Source organism: Cynocephalus volans, chromosome 3 (genome assembly GCF_027409185.1).
Source record: "Cynocephalus volans isolate mCynVol1 chromosome 3, mCynVol1.pri, whole genome shotgun sequence".
NCBI classification, from domain to species: Eukaryota; Metazoa; Chordata; class Mammalia; order Dermoptera; family Cynocephalidae; genus Cynocephalus; species Cynocephalus volans.
Window position 1 is genome coordinate 37,121,109 of NC_084462.1, and position 9,056 is coordinate 37,130,164.

General features: G+C 43.7%; 1 non-coding gene across 1 annotated transcript; it reads left to right on the forward strand.

The window, feature by feature from the left end:
- Positions 1-4,551: 4,551 nt before the first annotated feature.
- TRNAE-UUC (transfer RNA glutamic acid (anticodon UUC)) lies at positions 4,552-4,623 on the forward strand. Its single transcript has one exon. It is a non-coding gene; the product is annotated as a tRNA-Glu (tRNA).
- Positions 4,624-9,056: the final 4,433 nt, after the last annotated feature.

The window sequence follows — 9,056 nt, forward strand, 5'->3', positions numbered from 1 at the left end:
CTCTGGAGGTAGGCCTCACTTTTCTCTGTGAAGTCTTACTTTGCTACCTTAAACCTGCTTTCACTTTCTGTGACCGCTCTTGAATTCTTTCCTGTGGCGGAGTCAAGAACCTGCTAGAGGACAGACCCTCTCCTCTGGTAACATTAGGAGATGTTACAATGAATCCAAAGCATAGAGAAATGAGGCTGTATGTGTGGGCGTGAATTGGATATTAATACCCCTTCTAAACTGCTAAGGAATTTAGACGTGATCTGATATGATTAGTAACCATTAAAAAGTTTTAAGCAGTGGACTAACATAATCACATTAGAGACAGCCCAAACCCAAGGCACAGAGAGCAGTGAGGAAGTTTTCCAATGGCTCAGGAGCGACCCAGTGGGGCCTGCACTAGGACACTGTTCTTCGGACAGAGGGAGAAAGGTGATAGAGTCTTTTGTTTCTTTCCTTACAGCCAGGGTGGGTTTGCCAATGAAACAAATGAGGCTTAAGCTCCAGGAGCCTCACTCGCTCTGGTGCTTTCCAAGTCCCTGGGGAGTGGTTCCTGGGATGTCTTCTTGCAATCATATGTTTTTGCAAAATGTACAAAACAAGATATTTTAACTGCCATCAGTTAAATGCCTCTTTCCCCTCAGAATTCTGTTACTTTAAAAAGCAAAGTATCTGTATTCTGGAATACAAGCATGTGCAGTTTTTTGTTGTTATTGTTGTTGCTGTTAATGTTGGAAAAACTCAGAATTTAGTTAAATAACATGCTTTCTATTTAGTCTTTCTTGTGAATATAATAGGTAAATCTGATGCTCACAGTTAGGGGAAGAGGAATTAGGTTGAAAGATATGAAATTTCCATTGTAGCATGTCAAAAATGAGTGGATTATTGTCAATTTCATGTGATTAACCCAATATAATGAAAAATTAATTTTTATGTAGAGCTTGTGCTTGTCTTGGAGCACAACCAAAGATGCTCTCTGGAAGTAATGTCAATTATTTTTGTTTTGCGTGTTTGTTAAGCAAGAGTGAGGGTGGCTGTCATGACTCTTCCCAACTGGGCACATTTATTTAAACATGAGGTGAGAAACTTGAACTTGCCAAAAAATCATTTATGTAGTCTTAGTATCATTGAAAAGAAAATAAACCCATCAACAAATTGTTGCACGTCTACTACGTACTAGGCTCTGTGCTTGCATGGACAGGGCAGAAAAACAGTTCAGACATGGCTCTTACCCAAAAGGAACTTGCACTCTATTTAAGGTTTTTGCATGCATACATATGAAAAGATGATAAAAGATCACAAGGCCTTAAACAGTTATTAAATACATAAGAAAGAAAAGAAGCATTGCCAGACTCCAGTGAAAGAGAGCCAAAGAGAAAGAGCACACATCTAAATGCAGAGAGAACACTTGGAATCGCTCTGAGCAGCTTGGCCAAATATCGGCTGTGTGTACTCGAGCAAGTCAGTTTAGCTTTCCAGGGGTGATACCTTTAGAGGTCTGGGCCGCCTGAACGAGCCACAGTGAAATGCAGGTAACTTTCTCAATCAGAACCAAACACCAGCTGGAGATGTAATCGTCCACGAGATCCATCTGTGGAGCAGCCATGGGTCCTTCTGTTCCCTGTCCAGTGACTGAGCGGAGGCAGCCAGACGGAAGCCTTTCACCAGAGCCTCTGGAGGGTGTTTTTGTTGACAGTGGACACTGACCACCAACCTGGGGCAAGAACCACCTTCATTTCAGTCCTAATGTGAAGAATTCATCTTCAGAGTGACCCTGTATTACTATGAGGTGAAATTCATATTCAAAGGTGCAGAAGTGTCCAAAAATTAACAGCTAGTTCATCTGTTAGAATTAGGATTTATGCCAGGGATATCTGACTTCAAAAGACAAGAGACATTTATGCACATGAGTAAACACACACACTCTATTCATATTATTCTATTTTAACTCTCAGGTTACCCAAGTTAATAAACAATTGGTTAGCAGTAATAGCATGCCATCCAAATGACAACTCCTAGAAAGACACTGGAATTTAATAACTTTTCATTTACAATGTACATTGTCATAAAAATTTTTCATTCCTTTATGAAAAAACTGCTTTCTAGTTTTTCATTCATTTCAGCATATTCCAATATTGTCCTTATCATGGGATCAATACAAGATCATCTCCTAAAAGGATTTCATTAAATCCATTAGTTGGATGATTTGGCACAAGTCATTTCAACCTCCTGGATGTTTTTGAGGTTCTGGCCTTGAAAATCCCCAGTTATCTTTCAGATCTAAGTGTTTCTTAAATCTAAATTTTAAATTATTAAAGTACATCAAGTATCCAATAAAAGACAGAAATGTGAGATATTCATTCCTATTTTCTTTTGAATTATTTAAGTTAAAGCTACCAAACTGAAGAGAAGGATGCTGGTGCCCTGCTCTATAAAACAGGCAAAATATTCAAACATTCTTATTGTATTTCAGTTTCCTCCATACTTTTTCCCCATCCTCCCCCGCCTGAAAAAAATCATTGCTGAGGCACTTAATCATTTACTAAAAAATTCTTTTCCTTTACATGGTGTGTGCTCTTATTACAGAAACCTACTGCATCACTTAGGGTAATACTAACACACTCCAAACTTCAGTGACTTAAGGAAATAAAACTTTATTTCTAACTGTTGCACCCAGCGTGTATGTTAGTGGTTGGCAAGTGGCTTCCACAGGATAATCCAGGGACCCACTCTCTTTCCATCTTGTGGCTCCGGCTCCTCCTCCAGGGCCTCAGAATCCCCGGCATTCAGGAGGTGGATGAGCAGAACCGCAGGAACAATGCACAGCCTGTCCTGGGAAGCCACTCAGCCCTAATCATTTGTCAGAAGGCACTTGCTCTGGTCTGGGAGCTGCAGAGGAGCACGTAGAAGAACAAGGATCCCAAGCAGCCCCTGCTTGCTACTGCAGGGCATTCCTCCCACACAACCCTCCCTAAGATACGGTTGTCACAGGGCTTCTGCCATGGGCAACACTAAATTGAAATTTTCTGAATTAAAAGTAAACCTTCCACAGTTTGACAGATAATTGTAAGTTTGCCCCCGCCTCAAAGGACTGTACCTACTTCCATTGTCTGAGTTTCTCCTCTCACTTCCTTAACACTGGATATCTTAGCACTGTTTTAAATTGTGTTGCCTTGCGTGGCACCAGCGAGGTTAAGCTTCCCCCATTTATTGACCAATCAGATTCCTCTTAATCCCCTATTCATACCTTAGACCCCTTTGCCTGTGGCTTTTTCTTGGATGCTTAGGTTCGGTTGTCTACTAAGGATTGCCACCTTTTCCTAACAAAAATTTCCAGCATTTTCTTCCAGTCTGTGGCTGGTTGTTGGCTGGTTGTTAACACTATTCATAGTGGTTTTATCCCACAAATGTTTGAAATCCTTCAGAGAAATTAAGAATCTCTTAACCCCTCCACCCTTTGATTTTTGTTTAGGTGATGTTGCCCCAGGACATGTCTAATACTTTTGTAACAGCATGTTCAGTGCGTGAGAAGCAGTTCCAGAACAATGCTGGTTTTACAACAATTTTTAAAATGTAATTGCCTGGTCATAAGCATGTTTAGGAAATCCTTACAACCTCCCTCCCTGATCAAGTTTTACAAGTTTCCAACAGCTTCCTTTCCCCACGTACTTGCCAACGCTTGACATTTTCACAATTTTGCTTTTTGACCAAATGCTGTGAACCAGTGAGGTTGAGAACTTTTTCAAATACTTTCTAGCCGTGGGTTGGAGACAACAAGCGGATTACTCACATCAGCTTTCACTTTTATATTGCAGTGGTTGTCGTACACAGTCAATGTGTGGTTTTTTCCAACCTACCAATCTTTTTTTTTTTTTTTTTTTTTTTTTTTTCTTTACATGGGCTGTATATGTTTATCTCCAGGCAGCGGTTTTGTATTTTTTACCTTTTTTTTTTTTTTTCTTTTTTTTTTTTGGTCATGGAAGAGCTGTTGCCGAAGTGCAATATGTGGATTTTTCCTTTATGGTTCCGGGTCCGGTTTTGTTTTAAATTCGGCTGTCCCTAAACGAGATCTAAAAGCCTCTCATAAGGACTTTTGCCCCGAAACATCCCGGGCGGGCTGTTCGGGGTTTCGTCCGTTCAGCTTTGCTTCGCGGAGTTAAAATTGATCTAAATGCAGATTTCGGTTAAATGGGCCCGGGGACCTGAAGTACCTTGACAGCGAATCACCCTCGGCGTCCAGCCGGGGGAACTGTGCCCTGGGAGCCGAATCGGATTGCGGCGCCTTTCCGCGGAGACTTCTGTAAGCCGAGGCCAGGCTGCCGTCTCCCACGGGAGGCCGTGAGGAGGTCGGGCCGCCCCAGCGCCGCGGAAGGAAGACGGACAAAAGAGCCGCGGAGTGGCAGCCCCGGTGTCTGGGGACCAGGCCTCTCCGACCGCGGGGACAGCCGCGGACGTCCGCGCAGGCGCAGAAGGCACGCTGAAAGCTGGAAGCCGGGCTGAGCAAGGAGACGGAAGTAGATGAAACAATTCAATAGATCTAGACTGAGAGACTGGTTCGTCATCTCCCACATGGTCTAGCGGTTAGGATTCCTGGTTTTCACCCAGGCGGCCCGGGTTCGACTCCCGGTGTGGGAATGTAATACGTTTTAATGAATATTCCACTCCACGTAGGAATAATCCACACGGTAAATAAAGAGCTTCCTTAGCAAAAAGAATGTTCACCGTTGTCCTTGAAAGTTGCGATTTCTTAGGACCCTGTTGAACCCTGAAGACTACCCAGTAATTTAAGGACCCCGAAAACTTGCTTCCGTGGTCAGAGTTGCTAATTTTGCACATCATGCGATTGATTTAAGGTTTCGCGATAAATGATAATGATATTTAGTGGTCAACTGTTACACAAAGTAATTCTTTTGTTCTGGCCAGATCGCTGTTCTCCATGTCCCCACTAAGTTCTTCTAGCCGTTGACAAAGAGATGGTGAAGAGGACAGAGGTGGGAAGGGGCATGGAAGAGCCCCAGCAGCAGCTCGAGTTGCTCCATGTCTGCGGTTGAGGGTGAGAGAGGGGGCTTCCAAAGCAGTGGTCACCAGGGCTGAGACATAAAGAAGCGAGGGGTCTCCTGGTAGAAATATGGCTTCAACAGAGGTTTACACAGGGATGTAGAGGGCGAGGAACCAGATCCATTTACTAATCAGTTTCCACAGAATAAGACATGGGGAAACTGAGGCATGGGGTCAGCGTCTGGATAGAATCTCACATGTGGTTAGGTGAGGTCGGCACTCCTAGCAAACTGAGGTCTGGACCATTCATAAACCAACTACATGAGTTCCAGACAGAGATAAGATGGTATTTGGGGGAAACCATATTTTTCATGCAGAAACAGTCACTTCCGTTCCTTGACTGGATTTTATTTCTATGTTCTCAGTTTGTATTGGAGGCCCAATGTAAGATTGGACCATTAAGATCATTTGAGTCTTGCAAATTATTGCTTCAGACATCATCTGTTGTGTGACATATGACAAATTCTTTTAAGATAGAGTTCTGAAAAGTGTGCCCCATAAATACCTCTCGAGACTGGTTGCCTTCTCCCTGTTCCCTCTCTCACTACACAGCTCCAAGGTACTGCTGGCTTTGGCCATGACCCCTGACGGCCCTTTCCAGGGTTGGCCGCAGTGACAGATACAGATAGCACTTTGCATTTCACCCTTAAGAAAGGGGGTGAGAGAGTTTCTCTTATTTCAGACAATCCCATCTTTCCAACCTGAACATTACATGGTTGCACAGAAGTGAAACAGGGGTGAAAGGCTGGGAATGGGTTACAAATGGCCAAAAGGGCGAACTGTTTTGGTCATTTTTTTGTTTGCCTTATATATTTTTTCATATCCTGCATATTCTTCTTTTTGGAGGAGGCTAGAGCTCTGCAAACTATATTCCCCAGACTCTCTTTCCAGTAGACTTCTGGTTAGCATCTATGCAAGGGAGGTTCCGTTGGAAGACTGGAATTTGTCAAGGAAGCAGAACTTTTTTTTTTTTTTTTTTTTTCATGCTCCTAATAGTGTTTCTGGGAGCAGCAGACGTGCCCTGGTGCCTGCCAGTACTCACAGACTGCAGTGGCACTGGTGATCCTGACAGAGGTGCTGTCAGCTGTGAGCCACCAGCAGTGGTGACAGTAGACAGCTGGGGGCTGCAGGAGCTCTGGGAGTTTCAGCAGAACATAAGTGGGATTGAAAATGGTGTGACTTGGGCCGAGCCCGTGGCGCACTCGGGAGAGTGTGGTGCTGGGAGCGCGGCAACGCTCCCGCCGTGGGTTCGGATCCTATATGGGAGTGACCGGTGCACTCACTGGCTGAGTGCGGGTCACGAAAAAGACAAAAAAAAAAAAAGAAAAAAAAAAGAAAAAAAAAGAAAATGGTGTGACTCCAATGGCAGTGGCAGTGTCCAGCAGTGACCGTGCAGAGTGAGCTCCTGCCTTCAGGTAATACCACCCCTTCCTTCTTGTTCTTTCAGCCCCAGGTGGGCAGAGGCTTCAGCAGTTACTGATCTCTGAATCCTCTCATAGTTTTCCCCTTTCGCTCCTCTACCCCTCCAAAAAAAAACATAACCAATTCCCTCTATTACATTTCTTGTTTGAAATAGCCATTTTCTTAACTTCAAACCAACCGATACAAGTGTCGGTATTGTGTAATTGTCATCTACCATTATGCTCTCAGCTTTACTGACTTTTTTGGGAGGGTGTGCATAACTATTCTGTGTGTCAGAGAAAGTTCTTGGGGAGAAGATATTTCAGCTGAGACCTGAAGGATGAGTTAGCAAGGCGAAGGGGTGTGAAAATGTGCATGAGTCAAGTTATTCTCAAGATCTGCTGGCCTTTGGCACAGGTCAAGTAGATGAGTCGATGATTAGGCGTAGGGCAGGACAACCTCCGCATCCTTCAAGTCTCTGTGGGCAGCACTGATCTGATTCTCCCTGGGATGCAGCATCACTTTTGGTTTACTACTTCGGCAGGGAAGGGAAGTTCCAGGGCTACCATTTGTCTTTTCTTACCGTAGTAGTCCCCACTCTGAGAACTCGGGAGCAATATGATAATGTCAGCTGCCAACTATGTGTATTTGACTTGTACACAACAGAATTAGGTGGGTCCATAGACCACTGGAACCACTGTGAGATAGACTTAAGCCGATACTTCATTCATCTCCTAAGTGCTTAGGAACCACACAAAGTATTGGAAGAGCAGGAGGATTAAATAACAATAATAATTCTGAGCTTTCTAACTGCAGGAAAGCACTAGTGTCAAATCAAAACCCATGTAAGTTAGCAGAACAAATGGCCACAGTTCCTCTGGGAATAGGTTGGGGGGGGGATATTTTAAATAGTGGCAGCATAGAAGAGTCCTTTCTCAAGTGGACCCCATCTCCCCTTCCTTCAGTAGGACTCCAGACTGTGGACTGACTCGGCTCTTGGTCTGGGCGGTGAACAGTATCTCCACTGCAGTGGCTCAAGCCAGGTTTCTGGTCACCAAATCCAGAGTTTAGAATTTTTTAATTGTATATATCAAATAAGAGTTTAATAGAGCCCCCATTTATTTCATCCTGAAGACACTGCTGCTGAGGACCCTGGTGCTCCAGCACCACTGCAGTAATTGAGCCCACCTTTCCCTGGCAACTTTGCTGCTTGGATTCTACCTCTCTGGGATTCCATGTTTCCCATTGGACCAGTCACCCTGGTGGTTCTTTTCACCATGCCCAGCTTGTGGAAGATACTGCAAACAGTGTCAAGCAGCTGGCGCTCCCCTAACCAATGCATTTCCAAATACCCTAATGAAGGAAGTATTTTCTAGGCCTCTCCAGTGAATGTAGTGAATGGGCAGATCTGTGAGTCACACTTGATAAAGTCCATTCCAACATGATTAGTCTCCCTCACACCATGGATGTGTGGCACCAAAACCTCAGTGAAGGTATGACACTGTTGATTTCAGGTTTTAATCAACTCATGGAGCAAACTGAGAAGTACAGACACTCCCAGACACTCAAACTAACATGTGGAATCCATATGGGCAAGTTTAGCACAATCTTTTGCCTCCTTGGCCTAGCAATCTTAGAATCCATTCCCACACATCTTCCTTAACTTTTCTTTAATATAAATTGGCATATTCTGACAATTACTTCGATGTATATACTATCTCATGCTAGGTTAGACTTTATACCTGATCTCCTAGACTATTTGGGGTCTAGAAACATTGAAGGGTGGTGAGGGTAGAACCGGTGTAGAACTGGGATATTCTTGCAAGATAACTGCTATGGGTCAGGCCCGTGTTGAGTTCCTTGGTGTGCGAAGTGTGGTGTGTGAAGCAGCAGCACTGGCATCCCCTGGAGCTTGCTAGACATACAGAATGCACAAGATCTTCAGGTGATTCTTATGCACATTAAGGTCTGGAAAGCACTGATCAAGGCTTCGAGCAAGGGAAGGCTGTCTTCCTCAGACAGAGGAAGTGCAGGCTGCTTTCACAGGCAAGAGAAAGCTCAAGGAAATTTGAGACTTTATAATTCTCACGTTCATCTGAGCCAACTGAAATATTCCCATTCCATTTCTTGGGGGTCCCGTTCTTTCTAAATCAGTGCTCTGACTTTCACTTAAGTGATACAGACAGGCTATGAGTCTAACTTATATTATAATTTTATGACTTGCATAATCAAATTATGGGCTTAATTTTCAGCTGTATTTCTTATTTCTTGCAGCTACAAGGGACAATGGATGGTCTTAGGGCTGTCTGAGGGCCATCATATAAGATCACTAGTCCTCTAATCATATCTTGAGTCAAGAGTTTAAAGCCTTGAGTAATTCCTTCTCTTTCTATAAGCTCTCCAGTGTACTCAGAAATAGCTAGCCCACTGTCACAATAGCTTACTGCAGCAGTCTCTTGGTCCCAATACCTTACCTTCAATAGACATTATCTTTATCCTGGGTAATGCCAAGTTATAATTTAAGTAACTATTTTTCCACTACATATGTGAATTACCAGTATCTCATTTTGCACTGGTGATGAGGTCATTACTGTATTTATGCACAAGGA